Below are 13,473 nucleotides of genomic sequence, written 5' to 3' on the forward strand. Positions count from 1 at the left end.
TTTATTCAAATAATTTTGAATAAAAAAAAATGCAGATGGAAAAAATGATTATTTGCGATGCAGAACATTTCCTGCCAGGCCACAAGCTCCCACAAGTGGTAGGGTTGCTCTGTGCCAAGGTCACAAAAATACTTTAGAAGCAAATCTATTATGAATTACAGCCACACAATGTCCTAGAAAATGGCACAGATCCCCCCCCCCCCCGCAAATTCTGGCTTAAAACAGCATAATCAAGATAAAAAGACCACTGGGAACAGTTTTAAAAAGTTCAAAAGATGCTCAGAGTTGGTCTTTGACCCTTTAATATCAGATATAAATAAAACCCTCTCTTTGACATGCTGTAAATCTTTGACCTTTTACATGATCACTGTGAAACAGCAATTCTGAGACAGAGAAAAGCAGCTTTTCAATTCTTATTTGAATCTATATCCATAATGGTGCAAAGCCACTTTTCTTTCTTTCACAGAATCTGTTGATTTACTGTACGTTGATTGGGTAAGTACTTTGATATAAAACCTTCTTCATATCAGCGCAACGCAGGTTTATTCCACTTTAAAATTACAATAATTGCGTAAACCGGTTGAAGAGTTTTAGTAGTCACAAGAATATAAACACTGGAGTTAAAGGTTAAACTACACAATTTTGAGACTCCCGACAAATAATGTAAAAAAAAAAGTTTTGAAGCCAAAACAGAATTTTTAGCAATATTCCAGATTCATATATTTTCCAAGGCAAAGGAGTTGTCTCGTTATTAGGTAATAACAGGAATTCATTTTTAAACAGAAACACAAAAACACACACAACCCAAGGCACAGGCGATTGTTGCCCTTCAAACATTCATAAGAGTTGAACTTGTACATGTTAAAAATTCAGTTTTTATAGTTCATTTAATAGGGTTTCCAATTGTTTTAATAAAGTGTAAAGAATATTTGGAATATAAAAAGTATCGATATAGACAGAGTTGGTGATATTTCTGCTTTAAAATGGAGTTCCCAAAATAAGTCCACCTGCATTCTAAAATCGTCAGGAAGGAGTCAACTGATCACTAATAGTGCAAGTCAGAGAGACAGAGCTACCTTGTTATTTCACCATCACTCTTTGTCTTGTCTGCTAAATTGCATCACTCTGCCATTGATCAAGTGTCACGCTTCAGAAGGAGCCTTAACAACAGCCCCACAGACCTCTTACTTCTCCATTTTGCTCTCTACGCAAAGGTCATTCTTTTACCCGTACAATGGTACCAAGTACATCTTCTTCTTCTTCTACCCAACCTTTTTCTATTATCATGTCGGCTCATCAGACTTTAAGATGGATAACAAAAGCCCAGAGAACATTACAGAAATAGCTTGACGGTATATAAAACCACATGCTATTGGTTGGAGTTTATAAAGGTTTTACTTGATTTGTTTTTCTCATGTTATTAGAAAATGGATGTATCCGCCCCCACATGAAACCTTTTATCAAAACACAAAAATAAACCAGCTAAAAGAACACAATGGGGTCAGAGACACAATGAGAACATAATAGTACCTCCCTTCTGAAAAGCAAAGCCGTGCACCTGTCAGCAATTATCTATTTGTTCTTGTCTTTCTTCAGAAAATAAAATTAAAACATGAAATAAAGCAATGTGAAAATCCAAATTTGAATTGGCCTGTGTAGAAACATGAGCTAATATTAGTTTTTTCTTGTTTTGCTGCTCACTTGAAGAGTTTTGATGCATTATTGTTCAATACAAGCATTACTAACTTGTTAAAGAGCTTTACCTGCATGTGCAAAAGAAGTCCACAGTGACAAAGTATTTATATTACAATAAGATGAACTAAATAGATTTAACAGTTGCAATGCCTTCAACAAGATCTAAAAAAGATCATCGTTGTGGAAATTGAATCAGTATAATTTTAAGTTTAAAAAAGCTATTATTAAAATTGTAATTGAAGGACTTAACCATTACCTTTCGCTCTTTAAAATCATAATTAACTCGATAAAGGTTTTTTTAATTACCTGATTCTAAATAATTCATGTTCAGAGTAATAAATTATGTATAATGTTGGTTCTTGATTCCTCAGTCATAGTAAAATGAAGTAGCTTTGCACATTTACACTGCTCCAATGAGGCATTCAGGGAGTCTGACAGCTGAATGCAATATTGGCTGCAAACTGATTAGACAGCTCCTTCCATATGTGGATAGCAGTTTTCCCTCATATGTATCCAGATCGCTTCCTTCTTATTTTCATTTTTTGGCCTTTGTTGAAAAGCAAATAGATTGCATTTTTAATAAACACAAATGTTATTATGAAAACGGTTTGGAAAAGAAGGAGGAAAAATTCATTCTTGTCCACATTGTTCGAAGACCAAGGAAAATAAATATATATATATATCTTTATTACAGAAACTGACTTAAAAACCATAATCCATATAAGGATTTAACATGTTAAAGTAAATAATACAAAAGTGTAGCACGTAAGCTACTAATTTGACTGTACCGCATGAGCGGTGCAGCTATCAACATGAAAACGGTTTGAAGAGCCCAAGGCTGTCTCAAGGCCTTTGTTTTTTAAAACATGTGCATGGAAACGAATTAGCTCACAATCCCTGCAATATAAAAGCTATCACAAAAGGCGTTTTTATCAAACTTGTTCAGTTAGTGTGTGAATGGCTACGCTGACAGCAATTTAATCTAGTTGCCTCAGGGAGTGATTATTTTCAGTTGGCATTATTGTTACCTTTTAATTGATGTAATTCAACCAATTCCTTCAAAATGACACTAATGAGTCCTAATGAAGAAACAGGAAAAGTTAGACGGTAAAACATTAAAATGTCTTGCCTACTTCTGATCGTTTTGTCAGGTTGCAGGTTCCCTAAATGCAGGTTCTAAGCTGAAGCGACTTTGTTTGGCAGCAGCTGCATTATAGCAGCAGTTATGACTTTTACAGACAGTGGCAGTAATAATTGCAACTGTAACTATGCAAGTAACAGGTTTAGTGTGTCAATTCCAGAAAACCAATTACAAAAATGTTTTTCCAGCCTGTTTCACTGTGTTTAAAACAAATATAAGGCAATGTTAGTATATGTGTACTGATTTGTTTATTACTGAAAGTCAACAAACTAATCATTTTTAGACATCAAGGTTGGATTGTGCCAAATTTGAAGTTTTGTGTCACATCACAAGTGTGCAAAGGTTTTTCCAAGAGGTCAGAATCCTGAGCTCTTGCCTCTGATTTCGATTCTACAATAACCCCTCCAGTGGTTGTGTTCATACTGGCAAAAAACAATCCTCACACATCACATGGTAATTATTATGTTGCAGTGAAAACCAGCTGGTGAACAACTCTTTTGGATTTTTAGTCTTAGCTCAAACCAAGTTGAAGCTTTTTTAAGTACTGCTGTTTAATGCAGGTTGTAGCCAACATTTGTGTTAATGAATGGTTTGCATAAACCAGGCAACCCTTCAACTTTATTTATATGTGAGACATTTGAAATAAGAGTAAACAAATCATCTGACTACTGTAAATAATACATGTGGTGATAATCCTCGACTAAATGAAGAGGAATAGCAGCCAGCAGTACAAACTGCATACACACCTCAACTATTATGGGATGGGACGTGTGAATCCGCCTTTAATGGCCAATTTGGTGAAAATAAGTCGAAAAGGAAAGAAAAGAAAAATGTACGAGTCTAAAACTGACACTGTATTAAAGTTATATACCAACTCTGGACAACACTAAACTACTAATAAAAGTATAATTGTAATTCTCTTATTCTCTCTATAGGCACATAAAAGCCTATATAAGGCAACATTTCATCTACAAGGACCTAAAATCTGTTTGTCAGCTTATTTCCTTTTTTTAAATCCATTTACATTATAACATCAACCCTGTAAATGTTTTTCCTGTCTTTCTTGAAATATATTAGGTTTGCAAGTAAATGCAGGCATTGCTGTGAAAACTCACACACATACAAATATTAGCTCATTAAATAAAGATGCAAATACATATTTGTAAATATGTATTAAATACGCATTTTATTTAAAAAGTACACAAAGTGCTATAAAATTCTAACAATAATAATCTTTTGGAAACAAATTGGTGCTCTATTTCAGACTATTGCATCATGGTCAAAGTACATCCCACCCGTAATGACCATGGATTTAGGGGCCACATCCCAGTCTTTACCAACATTTCCTTTCTTTCCTCAACATGAATTTGCAGGATATTTGGAGTACACCAACCCATTTGTTATCCCCTTTCTATGTCACATGTAGCTAAGTACAAAGAAAATAGGCATCTTCTCTGCATGGTATTTGCATTTTAGATGTAAGAAAACTGTTCGATCAAAGTGCAACAACATTTACATGAATGCAGATTTTCTGTAAGACTGCATGGGAATCTGACTATAGACAAAATGTAAACTAATATTTTCAAATCAAGCTCACTCTCACTCAAGAAAACCGCTGATATTGACATTTACCAGATAAAAAGCAAATGTTAATGCAGACAAATGGTTAATGACGAGCAAGAAAACAACTTAAAATTGAAGAGATGCTGTATTTTTGAAGATGTGATTTTTATGCAACACCACATCATCTAAAAGCAAATACATTTTCCCAGCTTCATATGAATCCTGTCTGTTTTCATTCATCTTGTGGCAACTATTTCAACTAATTACAGTTTATACACCATCAAACTAGGGTTTTTTTCTTTAAAAAAAAGCAAAAACATCTCTCTTTAAGAACTTTTTCTATCAAAACTACTGAAAACATGTCTTTTAAAATGTTGCTCTGTTGTAACTATATGAAATTATAAAGCTGTAATAGCTACATAAGTGTTGAATTGAAAAAAGTTTCAAGATGTAAATGAGGATTGGAAGTAGAGTTTAGTATGAAGCTGATCACATTTTGCAGAAGTTTTAAGGCAACGGTTATAGACCTACTCTGATGAAAATTGTGTTTTTGGTGTTCTTAACATGTTCTTGCAGCATTTTATCATGACAGAAGGCAAAGAAAACCAAGATTAAAATGCGTTTCTGAGTATTTCTTCATTCAAATCATGGTGAATCAGGATCATACAATCAAATCCAGTTGAAAAAAGCTTGTAGTTTTTGGGTACAAACTATAATCTACAGAACTCAAGCTCCCTGCTCTGCTCCATTCTAATGCATCCATTTGCAGAATATATCCGTGTATGTTTATTTTCTTCCCTATTTTGAGCTGGCATCTGGCTCCAAATTATATGACTGGTTGCAATAGTAATGTTAGCCTAGGTTTGTGGGGGCTGTAAGCTGATTGGAGGCTTACTCCCCGCTAACGCTACCGCCCACAATTCTGAGAAGAATTTCTGATGATCTACTGCCGCTGTGCAGAAATCATATTCTAGAAAATACGCCGTTTTTTATTTTATTTCTTTTTTTTAGCTAAAAACTGCGTAAGCAAAATGAAAAGAACACTGGGAATGCTTTTAAAATAAATAAAAAAATGATGAGTGGGGTGTGAAAAAATAGATACTTTTGGACAAAGTGAAGTTTTTTTTGGACAAGATTAAAATAAACAGAGAACATCAGATGACCGTCTGGTAGCCTGACTGCAGGGGAAAGCAGCCAAGAATCGATGGGCGAGAACTTGCAGCTGTGCTTAAAGGGCCTTTCAGGTGAAGACCTCATGAAGCTGGCTGAAAGAACTCCAGAACGGTTTTTAAAGGCTTAAATCAAAAAACTCCTACACCCATGGATATTTTTTTAAACATTTATTTAACCTTTGTGGATTTTCAATCTTTTTTTAAATTGTACCCTGACCAAGACAGGGGGCAGCTAGGAGCGGCAACAGTTGTAACCCTTTTGCAGCCCTTTCAATGCAGATTCAAGCTCTTTAGAAAACAAAACCAATTCGAGAAAAATGCAGTTCAGCCTGTAATCCCTCAAGGCATCATGGAAAAGAAATAAACCTACATCAATCTATTGTTAGCCACCTAACCTCAAAACAAAATAAACATTCTTCCAGGCTGCAACAAAAATGAATGCATAGATGTTGCATTATTCTACTTTCCAGTGTACCTGTCTTGGCAGAAAAATAAATAAAAATAAAGAAAATAAATCCAGCGTTTTATAATGCTATATCCTCTTTGAGTCTTGATTTGGGTAACTTAACCACATGTAACAAATAATAAGGTTCCTACACAGCTTGTCAACAGATTTACAGAAGTTAAATTTAGGTATTTTTAAGAACTTTTTAGGAATACTCAAAATCTAATTTAAGACTGTATGTACAAAGAAAAAGAAACAAACAGCCGGAGTCTGCCGTTTCTTACTCTGCACATGGGATTCGATTGCAACGATGCCGATGATTTTTGGCAAACAGTGTAGCCACCATGAGTTTTGACTATTTTCAAGCTATTTCTTCATGAATCTGCACATTTTCCTGTCTCTTGCACAGATGAGTGTGAGGTAATTAGCTAGCTGAGTTAAAACTATTTATGCCCAGTTCCTGATCGTGAGACAAAACGTATCCTGGACAGCACATCTTCAAAAATATCAGCGTTTTTACTTTTTTGTTCCTGCATCAACATTCTTTCCTTGAAGCAACAGTGAAGTCAAACAAAAGAATTGTTCCAACTTCAATTTGCTCCAACACCATCAAAAGTCAATAACCACCATTTAAGAATAAGCTCAATCTGTAAAAATCCTCCCAGAAGATCAGACTTGAATGAAAAGGAAGAATGCACACAGTCACAATGGCTTCCATATCTCAGAGGAACAGAGAGCAGACTGATAAGACTTCTTCACTGCTCGCTGCTTCAGCCATCTCTTCTGCTATAACTTCTGTCTTTGGCAACCCTTTCTGGAGTCTAACACACCTAACTACAGCCTTGTAACCAATGAAATACTACTCACATGCATAGATTACATTTTATGGGTCTAAAAAGAAAAACACTTTCAATGCCTTTTGAAAAATAATTTCTATAGATTTTTTGGTTCAGCGCCAGCCGACTTCTTAGAGATGATTTTGAAGACAGCTAAAAGGTTTGTGAAGTGAGGCTCTATAAATTGAAGTAGTGCATTTAATGACATGCAGCTTGGATACATGAAGGCATAATTTGCTCTGATAAGTAAATACAGGGAGAAACCTGGGACCTGGGAGTTCCAGGAGTGGAATAACGATTCAAAAGATTGGTATACAGAGACAGGGAGTATTTGAGTTAGATACCAAGGGAATATAAAAGGCTACGAAAACTAAATTTAATTATCAACAAAAAATGTTGTCTTTCTTTTTAGAAATTAATGTTTGACATTTTAGAAAAAATATGTAATAAAAAGAGTAATTTGTGAACGCATATATTAGAAAAAATAAATACCAATGTCATGTAAAATACAAAAGAGTCTCTTCATTACCCAATTACAAAGCTGAAGTGGTCTTGAAACATTGGGAAGCATACAGTGCTGCCATGGCAGGGAAAAAAGCCCTTCCTTCTCTTGGCTTTGGAGTTATGCTGCTCAAAATAATATTCTGCAAAATCTCTCCATGGCAACCTACAGAGGTGCTTGGAATTCGTCAAGTCTGTCGTTTTCTTTGTTCCATCATATTTTTGGCAAAAAAAAACCCAAATCAGGTTCCCCTAAACTTAAAAGTAAATGAAGGCTTGTAAACAAAGTAAAAGAAATCTTGTGCCTTAAGAAAGAAAAAAAAATTCCCTATCAAGAATCTGTGAGTTGCAATGTTTGCCTGAAATTTTATGGTAAAAATAGACATGGTTTCAGTAAATGTGAAATGCAGCGCAAGGGCTTCAGCCTTTAAAAAAAGGACTTTGTTCAAGGACCTCAAACAAAATACGTTTCTAAGGTTACAAAACTCTGATATATAAGACTTTCTGTAAATGTACTCTTACAAGATTCAGTTGACATGTATATACAGTTTTTTAAATATTGATTATTAATTTAACAATTATTTTTCACATCAGAAGCATCTTAAGACACACAAGGACTTGTGGATAACATAAGCTTTAGCATGTATTTTTGAATAGGTACCCTGAAAAAGTATCATCTCATCATCCATTTTTAGAGATTATAATGGCCCCTGAATTTAATAAAAAAACAGCATATAAACATGGATTTTTTTGTTTCTCCTTGAAGCGTTATTCCCATTTTTCCTCCACAAGCCTTTTCTTGATGTTTTTACATCAGTAAAATATTTCATTTAACATGATTGGCTTCGAATCTCATGTTTAATGGGATTTTATCATTTCTAAATATTGAAAGTTAGCTTTTGTTAGCTTAAGTAAGTCTTTTCAAGTAAAGAAAAAGCATGGAATGACAAGATTATGATTATTTGGTGTTTTTTTTTTTTCATTTCCTCTGCTTTGTGTTAAAAACACTGATAAGGAACAAAGAGTTCAAAGGTTACTTTCCTGTTTCTGTTTTCTGCATGATTTCATTTCTTTTTTTTCCCTCCTCCACTATCTCTTCAGTTGCAGACTTTAGATCTGCTTTTTCATTTGCATTCAAATGTTCCTACGAATTAAAGAAGTTAGATGAGCAGCGGCTTGAATCTAAAACTCTTAAAAGGCTCAGTTCGTCCACTCGTGCTTCAACTTAAGTGTTGCAAAGGAAGCAGACTACTGTGGCAGGCTACACAGCTAATCAAATTATGAACACGGTTTTACTACAGTTAAAAAGTGAGTCGTGAGCAATAAACATGATCAGTAAGCCTCGGCTGTGACAACAAAAAAGGCTCAAAACTCTAAGTAAATTTATGAATATTTATTAGGAAGAGTCTACTTTAAATTATTCAACTTTGACCAGAGCTGTCGCACAACATTAGCTCAAACTTGCTTTGAGACTAGAGAACACTGTGTAAACACACCAGTCAGACGTAAAAGCTGGCAGCTTCATTATCATTAGTATATGCTAATTTTCAACAGTCATGACTTTTTATTTTTATTTAATGGTATTTCGGCACTGACTGATCTCAGCAGCTACTAATGCAAAACAGAAGCTGTTAGCTATGAACTATTTCTACAGTTTTATTTTCACTTTGACCAACAGGTTGTCATACTTTTGTCACTTAAAATTTAAAATAAACAGACATGATTAAAACAATCTTTTCCCACTCATTTATGAGTGTTGTCTGTAAAACTAAAAATGAAGTCAAGCATTTCATTAAAAAAATGTATCCTTGTGATGAAGTAGTTTTGTGTACTTGTCACTATTCTGTCACAGCTCATTTTGTTTGTTCTCACAGTTATAGGCTGACTGTTTCAAGCGAATGACAAAAGACACACACAACTGGTTTGAATTTATGTGCAATGTTTCTCACTTTTCCTTCCTGGTTACCAGAAAGCAAAAGCCCTCACTTCCTGTTTTTGAGGGTTGGACGTAGGGGAGAAGAGTGGGGAAGGGTGTTTGGATTCATTTGATTACCTTTTCAGTCGTCTTTTTTTTTTTATGTCTGTTTTTTTTAAGTTCAAATAAATGTTCAGTCTTCAAGAAACCCGTATCTTTTGTTGTGTCTTTCTTTTCTTGTTCAGTTCAAGTGGCTTTCTTCCTGGGTGGGGCCATGGAGCCTATAAAAGGTGGAGGATTTGATTGTTAGGGGAGGCTGAAGAGGGAAGAGAAAGTGTGAGCTGTGGAGAAAGGGCAGCTTTGACAAATAAAAAAAAAGGATACTGTTCGTAGACCTTTTGGACATTGGCCTTTCTATGTAAGCCAGGCCACTCTGGTCACATTACATTGTGACAATCCTACTCTTATGCCCGAATTCCCTCTCTACTCCCTAACTACTAAAAACAGTTCAGTGCCCTCAATTTTTAAAGCAATTTGGACACTGTGCTCAGCATTTTTTCTTTTTAAATGGCAAGTATGATGTCACCAGTCTCCCGAACTAAAAACCTAGTAAATATGAACAATTTAGAAAGGCTATTTATGAATCCACTGTGTTCTGATGATGAAATCTTGAATGGTTTAATTGTTCAAACGCAATGCATTATGGTCTATATTCGTCAATCTAGTGAGCATCGATACACTGCTTTTTGCAGACTTCTAGGAAATTTACAAGGCACCCAATTTTGAAATTGTAGATTCGGACAGCACTACAAAATGCAGAATGCACTATGTAGTGAGTAGTGAAGGAATTCTGATATTACCTTATTGTCAGTTTTATAAATCATCATCACATATATATGTGGGGCTTTTTCAGTGTTTTTAAGTGTTTTAAATGAAATCCCATAAATCCTATTTTCTAACATTCAACCCTAGTTTTTTCACTGATATATCCCTAATTCAACACTCCAAAAAGGCTAGTTTTGATTTGAATCCATGCTAACAAAGCCATAAAGCCTTCATACCAGGAAAAATTCCCTCTTACTCACATTTATCAATTTCATAAAAGCAACACAAACTAAAAATGAATTCTAAAAAAAGGCTTAATTATTAATAAAATATAATACAGAATTGGACAATTGTTCCTACCTTTAGTTTTTTTACATGTATCTCATGATATTATTATGGTCTATTAGCACCTCTGCAGATTCCTTCTACAGAAATGTTTTTGTGCCACGAGATACCACACAGATTAGGTATGACTTCATGAATCTATGAAAGCATTGCAGATATTGGCTTTTCAATTTAAATGTTTCACACTTTAATAGGAGATTCCTTTGACAGTGCTGGAGTATTCATGTGCACAGTACATTGTGAATGACACCGTTAAAGCCTCTGAAGTTCTTAAAATAACAGTTTTCTCTAATGCTGCCTAATTTACATGATAATGAATGTTAGCGTGTCAGTCATGCCCTTGCACAAAATACACACAGTATTTTATATATGGGGTCTATTTGGAAATGAATCAGTGACAACACTGTTCATCTTTTTTTCTATAAACCGTATTTTGCTTATTACTTTGATGAGGATTTATTTTTAGTTTTCTAATTTTTCCCCCCCATCAAAAAAAACAAACAAACACGTTTATTCCAAAGTTACAATTTTCTCAAAAATGACCTGCGGTGCCGCACAGATGGTGTGGGTCGCTTGTAGTGCAAGCCTAACAAAGATTTAATATAAACTCTAAAGGGAAAAAAAAAAATCAAGCTCCAGTGCAAAATGAAAACAGGATAAAAGCGGTCACTGTAAGCAATCCAGCAGTTGTCACAGATTGGTATAAAAGCCCCAAAAAGATTGGAAATAGATTTCATGAATTTTTTTATCATAATAAATGAAATATCCGCTCACTGAATAAAACAGTTCGTCAGCAAGTTGGTCTGTCACACAGTTAGCAGGGTATTATGTTCAGATTTATGGACAGTAGTTTCGATAAGATTAAATTCTATCCAGCACAGAGTGATTGTATATGTGTGTGTGTGTTTGGAAAATTGGATTTTGCAGAAACTTTATAGGTTCTATCAGCTGGCACAGGATTCAATCTAACATTTGCTTTTTACTAGAAAATGCAATGCTAACTGTGCAAAAGACAAATGCACACCGACTGTGTTCTTGTCATTTGTCCAGGATGGCTTCAACTAGTAAGGTAAGGTTGCAACCCTCTTTTTTGCACATAATATCACTGCTTGCTTTCTGCAATAATAACTAAAAAAAAGCTACAAATAGAAACTGACCTGAAGATCATGATATAGAAACCTAGAAAGACATAAAAACATAAGCAAAGACAGCCAGACGTCTACTCTTGGGTGAGTCAGTCTATCAACACCCACAGAGCCTCCCCATTCTCACAAAAACAATGAATCTGACTGGGCTCACCAAGAGCACAACATGGCATTTCGCTATAAAGTCTGCCTACAACTCCTACGCATGCTCACTGCATTAGTGAAAGAAGAAGAAGAAGATCAAACAAAACAAACAGTATTGAGAGCATTACCAAGAAATGAATATAATGAAGCTTAAAGACAACTCTTAAAATGTCAATGCACAGCAGGAAGTCTTAATGACATTTATACTTAAACCTTTGTATTCAACAAGTGCATGAAGTCGCCCACTGACACGCTTTCTGTTTCTATGATCCACTTAAAAGAACTCGCACTAAAGCAATCTAAATTAAAATGCAAATTAAGGAAAAACAGAAAAAGACATTTTGAGGAACCGTCATGAACAGTTACATTACGATCTGTAATTCGCATAAGTAATAAAAATCCTATTACCTCCTGATTATGCATCAGCCTGTTAGCGCCCTTCAAATTCCTTATAAACTGGGCAGTAAGGATGATGGGAAATGACTGAGATGTGTCCACAGAAAAACCATACCTTCAATCAGATTATGTCCAGAAACTACTGAGAGCAAGAACATACTCATCCGACAAGTATTGCGAACTCCAAGAGACTTCGAATGAAAGGTAATTTCGGTCCCCAACTACTGGCTCAAGTCGGACAAGTGAAATGTTTTAACCCGCCCCTTTGGGAAACTATGGGTTCATTTCAGTTTCCGTCTCCTGGACTGCACAGCTTGATGTCCCTTGAACTACATTGACAAACTGTCATAACGCATCATTTGTTTGACACAGAAAATGATTTGATGAATACATTCACAGATCTTCACATATCAATCATATTTTTGTGACAGTCCATTACTTACAGAGGGAAAGAAGCAAGCCAAACATCTACATTAATGCAGTGTGATAACAGGCAGAAGCTGGAAATGTTTTGGGGAAGGTAAGATTTGAAGTGTTGTGCGAAAAAACAAAAAACAAAATATAAAAAAAGCACAAAAAGCTTGGCTTAGAGGAGAAGTTAAAGAATGAATATAATTTTGAGGGCAGAACAGACCATAGCCTTTTTGGCCAGTCCACTTCAAGACAATCCATGGGTTCTCCATCCAAATCGATCCGTAACCCAACATTTTTTTATTTTACTCTCCAGTGCAATAGTTTCATTCTCTGTTAGACTGAATCAACCTCACTAAATCAATACCAAAACAAAATCTATATTTTGACAATGATAAATCTTCAGACAAGTTTTCCGTCAAGTCACAGCTTTAAAAACAAGACAAGCAATCGAGTGTATTTAATGCCGCCACATTTGTCCATTTTCTAGCGGCACACCCTTTTTGACCACTGTTTGCAGGACAAACACAACTCCAAACAACATTTGAGTTTGCACTCTCTGCCAAGCTCTATATTTGACTAAATAAAAGAAGCAAAGCTGAAGCAGGAATAATTTTACAAACCTCTCTTTCAGAAAAATCTTCTCTATTTGAGGTGGGTAGAGGAGGGATGGGAGTCTGCTGAACCTCCTACGCATATTCTTAAGAAGTAAGACGGCTGTTCACTGGTGTATGTAGCACTCAGGCAGCTCCGCAGAGACACATGCAAATGAAGTAAAATCTCAAGTGGAGGAACGGGGGAAGGGGGGGGGGAACCAAATAGTGACTCACTACTGTCGAGGGCTTAGGATAAATAAGAGAAAGTTTTGCTTTGGGAGCATTTTAATATTCAAGCAACTAAACAGACCTTTGAGAGAACTTGTCTCTCTACATCTCTTTT

The 13,473-nt window shown here is 35.3% G+C and overlaps 1 protein-coding gene across 6 annotated transcripts in view; it reads right to left on the bottom strand.

The window, feature by feature from the left end:
* furinb (furin (paired basic amino acid cleaving enzyme) b) overlaps positions 1-13,473 on the bottom strand; it is a 98,747-nt gene that overhangs the window by 74,483 nt on the left and 10,791 nt on the right. The window lies entirely within an intron of this gene.

This window comes from Oryzias latipes, chromosome 6 (assembly GCF_053564925.1).
Source record: "Oryzias latipes strain Hd-rR chromosome 6, Olatipes_Hd-rR_3.1".
Classification (NCBI taxonomy): Eukaryota; Metazoa; Chordata; class Actinopteri; order Beloniformes; family Adrianichthyidae; genus Oryzias; species Oryzias latipes.